We start from the raw sequence: 7,659 nt of genomic DNA on the forward strand, positions 1-7,659 counted from the left end.
AAAAAAAAAAAAAAAAAAGAATAAAAGGATCAGCAGTTGTGGAGAGAGAGATGAATAGGCAGAAACAAAGGATTTTAGAGCAGCAGAACTATTCACTGTGATGCTGTAATGGTGAATTCATGTCATTATGAATCTGTCTGATCCCACGAAATGTACACCCTGATGTAAACTATGGACTCTGAGTGATATGTCAGTGTAGGTTTATCAGCTATAACAAACTTACCAGGGAAGAGAGGAGAGAGCAGTGGGGGAGGGAGGCAGGTTAATGTTTGTTAAAAGAAGGAAGGGGAAGTCAGAGCGGTACCAGCACAGTTCCCAGGATTCTGGGCAAAATACAGAGGCAGGAGTAGTGAGGTCTTTCGTTCCAGGCAGAGACAGGACATGCAGCCTGAGCCCCTGCAAAGTGCAGGATTGCTAGAGCTGAAGTCTCCTGCATGAAGAGAGCTGGAAGCTGCAAGGGGGCTACAGAACCCGTGTCAACCATCCTGGGGCATCTGCAGGGAAATGTGGTCTTTCACCAGGGAAATGGATAGGGTGAAAAAGACATCCATGAAAAATCTCCAAGCCTGGCCCACAAGCCTGTGTAGTCTGAATTTTTGTTATTAGCATGTTGAAGGGCCACAAGTTGAAAAATTTAACAAAGATTGGCCCAGACCATTGAAAGCTCCAGAACCTTGCAGAAACCAATGTGGTCCATTAAACTGCAACACAAAGACGTATAATTAGGACCTATGGAAGAGAAGAGACCAGAGAGAATGAGCAGGTCCAACATGCGTCTGAGAGAAGTTCCTACAGGATAAGATAGAAAGAATGGGTGGCACACAATATGGAAGATGCAAAGACACAGAGTTTTCCAAAATGAAAGATATGGGTCAGTGCAGAGGCTTATTCCTGTTATCCTAGCTCTTTGGGAGGCCAAGGTGGGTGGATTGCTTGAGCTCAGGAGTTTTAGAACAGCCTGGGCAACATGGTGAAACCCTCTCTCTACAAAATAAATAAAAAATTAGCCAGGCATGGTGGCACATGCCTGTAGTCTCAGGTACTCAGGAGGCTGAGGTGGAATGATCACTTGAGCCCAGGAGGTTGAGGCTACAGTGAGCTGTGATAGCACCACTGCACACCAGCCTGGGTGACAGAGCGAGACCTTATCTCAAAAAAAAAAATAATAATAATCTAAAGAAATTTACTGGGGATAAAGAAAAGCATATCCATCACTAGATATACTGTAGTCAAAGTATGGAATATGAAAGACTGAGAATCTTGAAAACAAAATGATCAGATATGATCCAGCAATTCCACTACTGGGTATATGCCCAAAGGAAATCAGTATGCTGGGCGGGGCACAGTGCCTCACACCTATAATCGAAGCACTTTGGGAGGCCAAGGCGGGGGGATCATTGGAGGCCAGGAGTTCCAGACCAGCCTGGCTAATCTGGTGAAAACCTGTTTCTACTAAAACTACAAAAATTAGCTGGGCACAGTGGTGCACACCTGTAATCCCAGCTACTTAGGGGGCTGAGGCATGAGAATCGCTTGAACCCTGGAGGTGGAGGTTGCAGTGAGCTGAGATGGTGTCACTGCATTCTGGTCTGACAACAAAGCAAGTCTCTATCTCCAAAAAGAAAGAAATCAGTTTGCTGAAGAGATACGTGCACTCCATGTTCATCCAGCATGATTCACAATAGCCAAGAGATGGAAACAACCTAAGTGTCCATCAACAAATGAATGGATTTTTAAAATGTGGCACATTTACACGATGGCATAATATCCAGGTCACTTTGACAACCTGGATGAACTTAGAAGACATTATGAAATAAGCCAGGCTTGGCCGGACGTGGTGGCTCACGCCTGTAATCACAGCACTTTGGGAGGCCGAGGCAGGCAGATCACTTGAGGTCAGGAGTTCAAGACCAGCCTGGCCAACATGGTGAAACCCCATCTCTCTAAAAATACAAAAATTCGCTGAGCGTAGTGGCCGGTGCCTGTAATCCGAGCTACTCAGGGGAATCACTTGAACCCCAGGGACAGAGGTTACAGTGAGCCAAGTTTGCACCACTGTACTCCAGCCTGGGCGACAAAGCAAGACACCACCTCAAAAAAAAAAAAAAAAAAAAAAAAAAACCAGGCACAGAGAGACAAGTATCATATGATCTTACTCATATGTGGAATCTAAAAAAGTCCAGCTTATAGAAGTAGTGAGTAGAAGGGGAGTTACCAGATACGGGGTGGGGGTGGAGGGAGATTGGCAGGGAGAAGGGAGACATTGGTCAGTGAGTGTAAGGTTACGGTTAGGAAGAATAAGCTCTAGTGTTTCATTGCACATCAAGGTGACTGTAGTTTGTACTGTATATTTTTAAATAGTGAAAAGAATTTAAAATTTTTCCACTACAAAGGAATTTTTTTTAAAGGAATAGCCTAACAAAGATGGAGCAAAAAAGAATATGCATATGTTATATGTGTGTATATATATATATATATATATATATATATATATATATTTGACATGATAGGCTAATTACCCAGGTCTGATCATTTCCACAATGTAAACAGGTATCCAAACATCACATTGTACCCCATAAATGTGTATAGTTATTATTTGTCAATTAAAGAAAACCAACTGGAAGTGAAAGAGATTGCTTACAAAGGAAATTAGTCAAACCAGCGGCATACTATTCTTGAACCACCATAGATGCCTTAAGACAAGAGGAATAGGAATTTTAAAAAGCAACTGTAGGCTGGATGCGGTGGCTCACGCCTGTAATACTAGCACTTTGGGAGGCCGAGGTGGGCAGATCACCTGAGGTCATGAGTTCAAGACCAGCCTGGCTAACATGGTGAAACCCCATCTCTACTAAAAATACAAAAATTAACCGGGCATAGTGGCGCACTCCTGTAATCCTAGCTACTCCGGAGGCTGAAGCAGAAGAATTGCTTGAACCCAGGAGGTGGAGGCTGCAGTCAGCTGAGATCGTCCCACTGCACTCCAGCCTAGGTAGCAGCAAGATGAGACTGTCTCAAAAAAAAAAAAAAAAAAAAAAAAAAAAAAAAAAAAAAATGTAAAAAAAAAAAAAAAAAAAAAAAGGAACTGCTAAACTTGGAATTCTATTCCCAACTAAATATTCATTCACAGGTGAGGACAAAAATAATATTTTAAAAATAAAGATCAGGAAAGAAATTAATGAAATGGAGAACAGAGAAATAGAGAAAATCAAGAAAACAAGTTGGTTCTTTGAAAGTATTAACAAAATGGGCAAACCTTTAGCTAGACTGACAGAGAAGAAAGACTCAAATTACTAAAATCAGGAATGAAAGAGGGCACATTATTACCAACCTTAGAGGGAAGAAAAAAAAAGGCACTATAAGGGAATACTTTGAACAGTTGTTTGCCAAAAAATTAGACAACTTAGCTAAAATGGACAGATTTCTACAGCTTACTAAACCAAGTATTTTTCCTAGTTGTCTTTTTTGTGTGTGTCAAAACCATCCGATGACAACAGAAATGAACATCGAGGCCTCTAAAGCTGTTCTCTTTCAGCTGACAATGGAAGGACCTAGTACTTGAGTCCTCTGATGTGATTTTGGGTCGAATAGAACTTTCACATTCCTTTCAATCCTCTTAAATTTGTTAAGCCATGCCAAAACAGAGAATGCATTTTTTTCCAAGAAGGTACCAGAGAAATCTGATCACTGATCTCCGGACAGACTGTAAAAAAAGCTGGCCTAAGGTCGAACATGGTGGCTCATGTCTGTAATCCCAACACTTTGGGAGGCTGAGGCAGATGGATCACCTGAGGTCAGGAGTTTGAGACCAGCCTGGTCAACATGGTGAAACCCCATCTCTACTAAAAATACAAAAATTAGCCAGGCATCGTGGTGTGTGCCTGTAGTCCCAGCTACTCAGGAGGCTGAGGCAGGAGAATCGTTTGAACCCAGGAGGTGGAGGTTGCAGCGAGCCGAGATCCTACCATTGTCCTCTAGCCTGGGCAACAAGAGTGAAACTCCGTTTCATAAAAAGAACAGCCGGCCTGAGACCTGGGGTGCAGAGGGATCTCACTCAGTCCACCTGATCAGGTTGCTTACCTTGTCACCACAAACCGCACAGAGGGCTTTCATCTGGAGTCCCCAGCTCACTCGGCACAATTAGGGCTGGAATCTCATTTCTCTGGCTTATTTCCCAAGGTTGTTCTGTTCACCTCAACTACGGGAAATCTGTCTATGTATCTTTTGGCAGGTAGCTGTGGTGTCTTGTCAGAAGGGAAACAGTAGCAATGAAAATGTCAGACTTTTGTGCTAAGTTCCCTTAAATATTGCCCAATAACAAACTTTTATTGAGCCAGCCCATTCATTCATCCAGCAAATATTTATTGAAACTCTGTTATGTGCAAGATGTTACATTAGGAGATACAAGTATATACCGAAATCTCATGTAATCGAGGCAGATTAAGGTCTAATAAGGTTAGCGATTAAAGTGAAATAATTTTAAGGGAAAAAATATAAGTACCATAAACCATATAAAACTTTAATTCTGGGTTTCACAACCTAATAATAGTCATGAAGTCAACTTAGTGGGTTTGCTACCACTTTTTCAAGAACTTGAACTATAACAAAATATCATTGCATTGCATATCTTATGGATATTTTGTAAAATTTTTGTTTGCTACATTATTTATACTGCAGTTGTAGTGTTAAATGTTTTTAATGTGGGTTACAGTCAAAAAATTGGAAAGGGTAGCTCAAACATGCTTCAGAAGAATCCAGAAGCTTGCAGACAAGAGGTGACTTTGGAGAGTTAGAATTTGGATAAGTTAAATTCTGCCATGTTGAATATAAAAGTTAAAAAAAAAAGAATTTTGACAAGTGAAAATGGGTAATGAGAGGAAAAAGTGGAGAGCCCAGTCCAGGCGAGGTGGCTCACACCTGTATTCTCAGCACTTTAGGAGGCTGAGGTGGGCAGATCATTTAAACTCAGGAGTTCAAGACCAAGCCTGGCCAACATGGTGAAACCCCATCTCTAGTAAAAATAAAAAAAAAATTAAGCAGGGTGGTGGGCACCTGTAGTCCCAGCTGCTCAGGAGGCTGAGGCAGGAGAATCACTTTGAACCTGGGAGGCAGAGGTTACAGTGAGCTGAGATCGTGCCACAGCACTCCAGCCTGGGTTCCAGAGTGAGACTCTGTCTCAAAATTTTTTTTTTTTTTTTTTTTTTTTTTGGGGGGGGGAGACGGAGTTTCACTCTCGTTACCCAGGCTGGAGTGCAATGGCGCGATCTCGGCTCACCGCAACCTCCGCCTCCTGGGTTCAGGCAATTCTCCTGCCTCAGCTTCCTGAGTAGCTGGGATTACAGGCACGCGCCACCATGCCCAGCTAATGTTTTGTATTTTTAGTAGAGACAGGGTTTCACCGTGTTGACCAGGATGGTCTCGATCTCTTGACCTTGTGATTCACCCGCCTCGGCCTCCCAAAGTGCTGGGATTACAGGCTTGAGCCACCGCGCCCGGCCCTTCAAAATTTTTTTTTTAAAGTGGAGAGCAGAGAGAACTGGGGCCTCCAAGCCTGGCAGGAGGAATGAGAGACTGAGAACTACCCAGCAATAAGGAAGGATTTAGGGGATACCTAAAGAATTTTGTGTGTGGGTAGATATGGGGAGTGAAGAGCTTTTGTTAATAATTAACTGTATTCCCTAATGGATTGCTGATAGCTTATCAACTGTGCTTGCCCATGTGGACTTTGGCAGCTCAACCTTTGGTGTAGTTGAAAACAAGTGAGAACTCCGTGATAGGCCCCGTGGTGGGGTGTCCGGTCCTGCCCCCTCTCTGCCGTGCAATCTCCTTGAAGGTTGTCTAGTTCTCCTGTGGGCAGTATTGACACCTTGCCTGGAAAAGCGATGGAATTGCTCTCCGACTTTGGTTTTAAGAGATTAACACTCGGCCGGGCGCGGTGGCTCAAGCCTGTAATCCCAGCACTTTGGGAGGCCGAGGTGGGCGGTCACAAGGTCTGGAGTTCAAGACCAGCCTGGCCAACATGGTGAAACCCCATCTCTACTAAAAATACAAAAAATTAGCAGGTGCATGCCTGTAATCCCAGCTACTGGGGAGGCTGAGGTAAGAGAATCACTTGAACCCAGGAGGCGGAGGTTGCGGTGAGCCGAGATCGTGCCATTGCACTCCAGCCTGGGTAACATGAGTGAAACTCCGTCTCAAAAAAAAAAAAAAAAAAAAAAAGAGATTAACACTCTTTTAGGATAAGGGCTTCATATCCTTCAGAGCTCTGTGTGTTGGAAGCATGTTTATTTCACTTTATCTCTGTGTGGGCTTACTCCTTTTCCGGTGCTTCAACAAAAGGCTGATGGGGACTGGCCCCTTTCTGACAGCCCACTACAGTGGGATGGGAGTCCCACAAGGATTACAGAATGTCTGGAAAGCACTGAGTTTAACCAAGAGAGAAATAGAAAGGGTTCTTACAAAGATGAAGGGTCTCTGAGGGAAGTTCTGCAAGAGATACCATCACTTTGAAATCACTTGGAAAATAAATGAAAGGAATATCACCGCTGCCCCCATAACCACTGCAGCACTGTAATTACAGGGTGAGGATAATTGAATTTTAGAAACGCTGGGGCCCAGCTTGTCTCTTCCAAAGTAACATGAACAACCTGGCCCACTCTGGCCTGGCAAAGAGGAAGCTGCTCAGTTCTTCTTGCCACCAGCTCCAGGACTGTCTGCTTTCTTTCCTCCTTAGCACCGCCATCACGGGGGTCCTCCCTGCAAGACCTGCAGAGAGTGGGATGTTGCCCCTTCCCTGCGCAATTTCAGAGACAGCTAGTGCTGTCTGGGCACTAGTCACTGGGCTAGGAGCGGCACCGAGAATTAACCAGCGACAGTTGGGCTAGAAAGCCCTTCCTCTGAGCTCAGGTGACAACTAGCTCAGCTCATAGAGGAAATAGTCCTGATGTGCCGCAGAGCAGAACAATGGGAATCGAATGGATGGTTTATTTTCTCAAGAAATCTGCGTTTCCCAGGCCTGATATACATCTCAATGGGACTGTCCCACAGCTGAAGAGTCTCCTGGGACATTTTTCACCCCCAAGTGAACACTTCTCCCAACTTTGGGTTAGTGGGGTTCCTTAGGCGTCTGATCACAGTGGAAAGCGGTGCAACATCAAGTCTGAAAAGTGAATATAATATGGTTTATTTGGAACTCAACCAGGGAATTTTGGTTCTTTTGGCTGGTGGAAGTATGCAGAAGAAACATCGTTTAAGGGCGCATCCCCTTCTAGAGTACCTTTCCGAACTGGGGAGGGAAGAGAAGTTTTCTGGGTGAACCAGCAGTGGTAAAATGCACATTCAAATCGAGTGGGTAGGACTCTCCTCCAGGCGGTGCGGGGTGGAGGCCAGGCGGTGAAAGTTTTCCGCGCCCGGGGAGCAGGTCTTCCCGGGAGGTTTTCGGAAGCAGGAGGGGGCCCTCGGAAGTCACGGCCAGAGCTCGCGGCGGGGCTGGAGGATGGAGGGTGGGAGCGCCTACCACAGCCAGGGCTGCGAGGCGCAGGAGGACGCAGGCTGGCCAGGTCCCCGGCGCGCCGGCCCCACGTGGCAGTCCCGGGGCGAGCGGGGCGGGCCGGGGGCGGGCTGGAGGCGGGCCCGGCCGCTGACGCGCGGGGTATATAG

Source organism: Cebus imitator, unplaced genomic scaffold, assembly GCF_001604975.1.
Source record: "Cebus imitator isolate Cc_AM_T3 unplaced genomic scaffold, Cebus_imitator-1.0 Scaffold221, whole genome shotgun sequence".
Lineage (NCBI taxonomy): Eukaryota > Metazoa > Chordata > Mammalia > Primates > Cebidae > Cebus > Cebus imitator.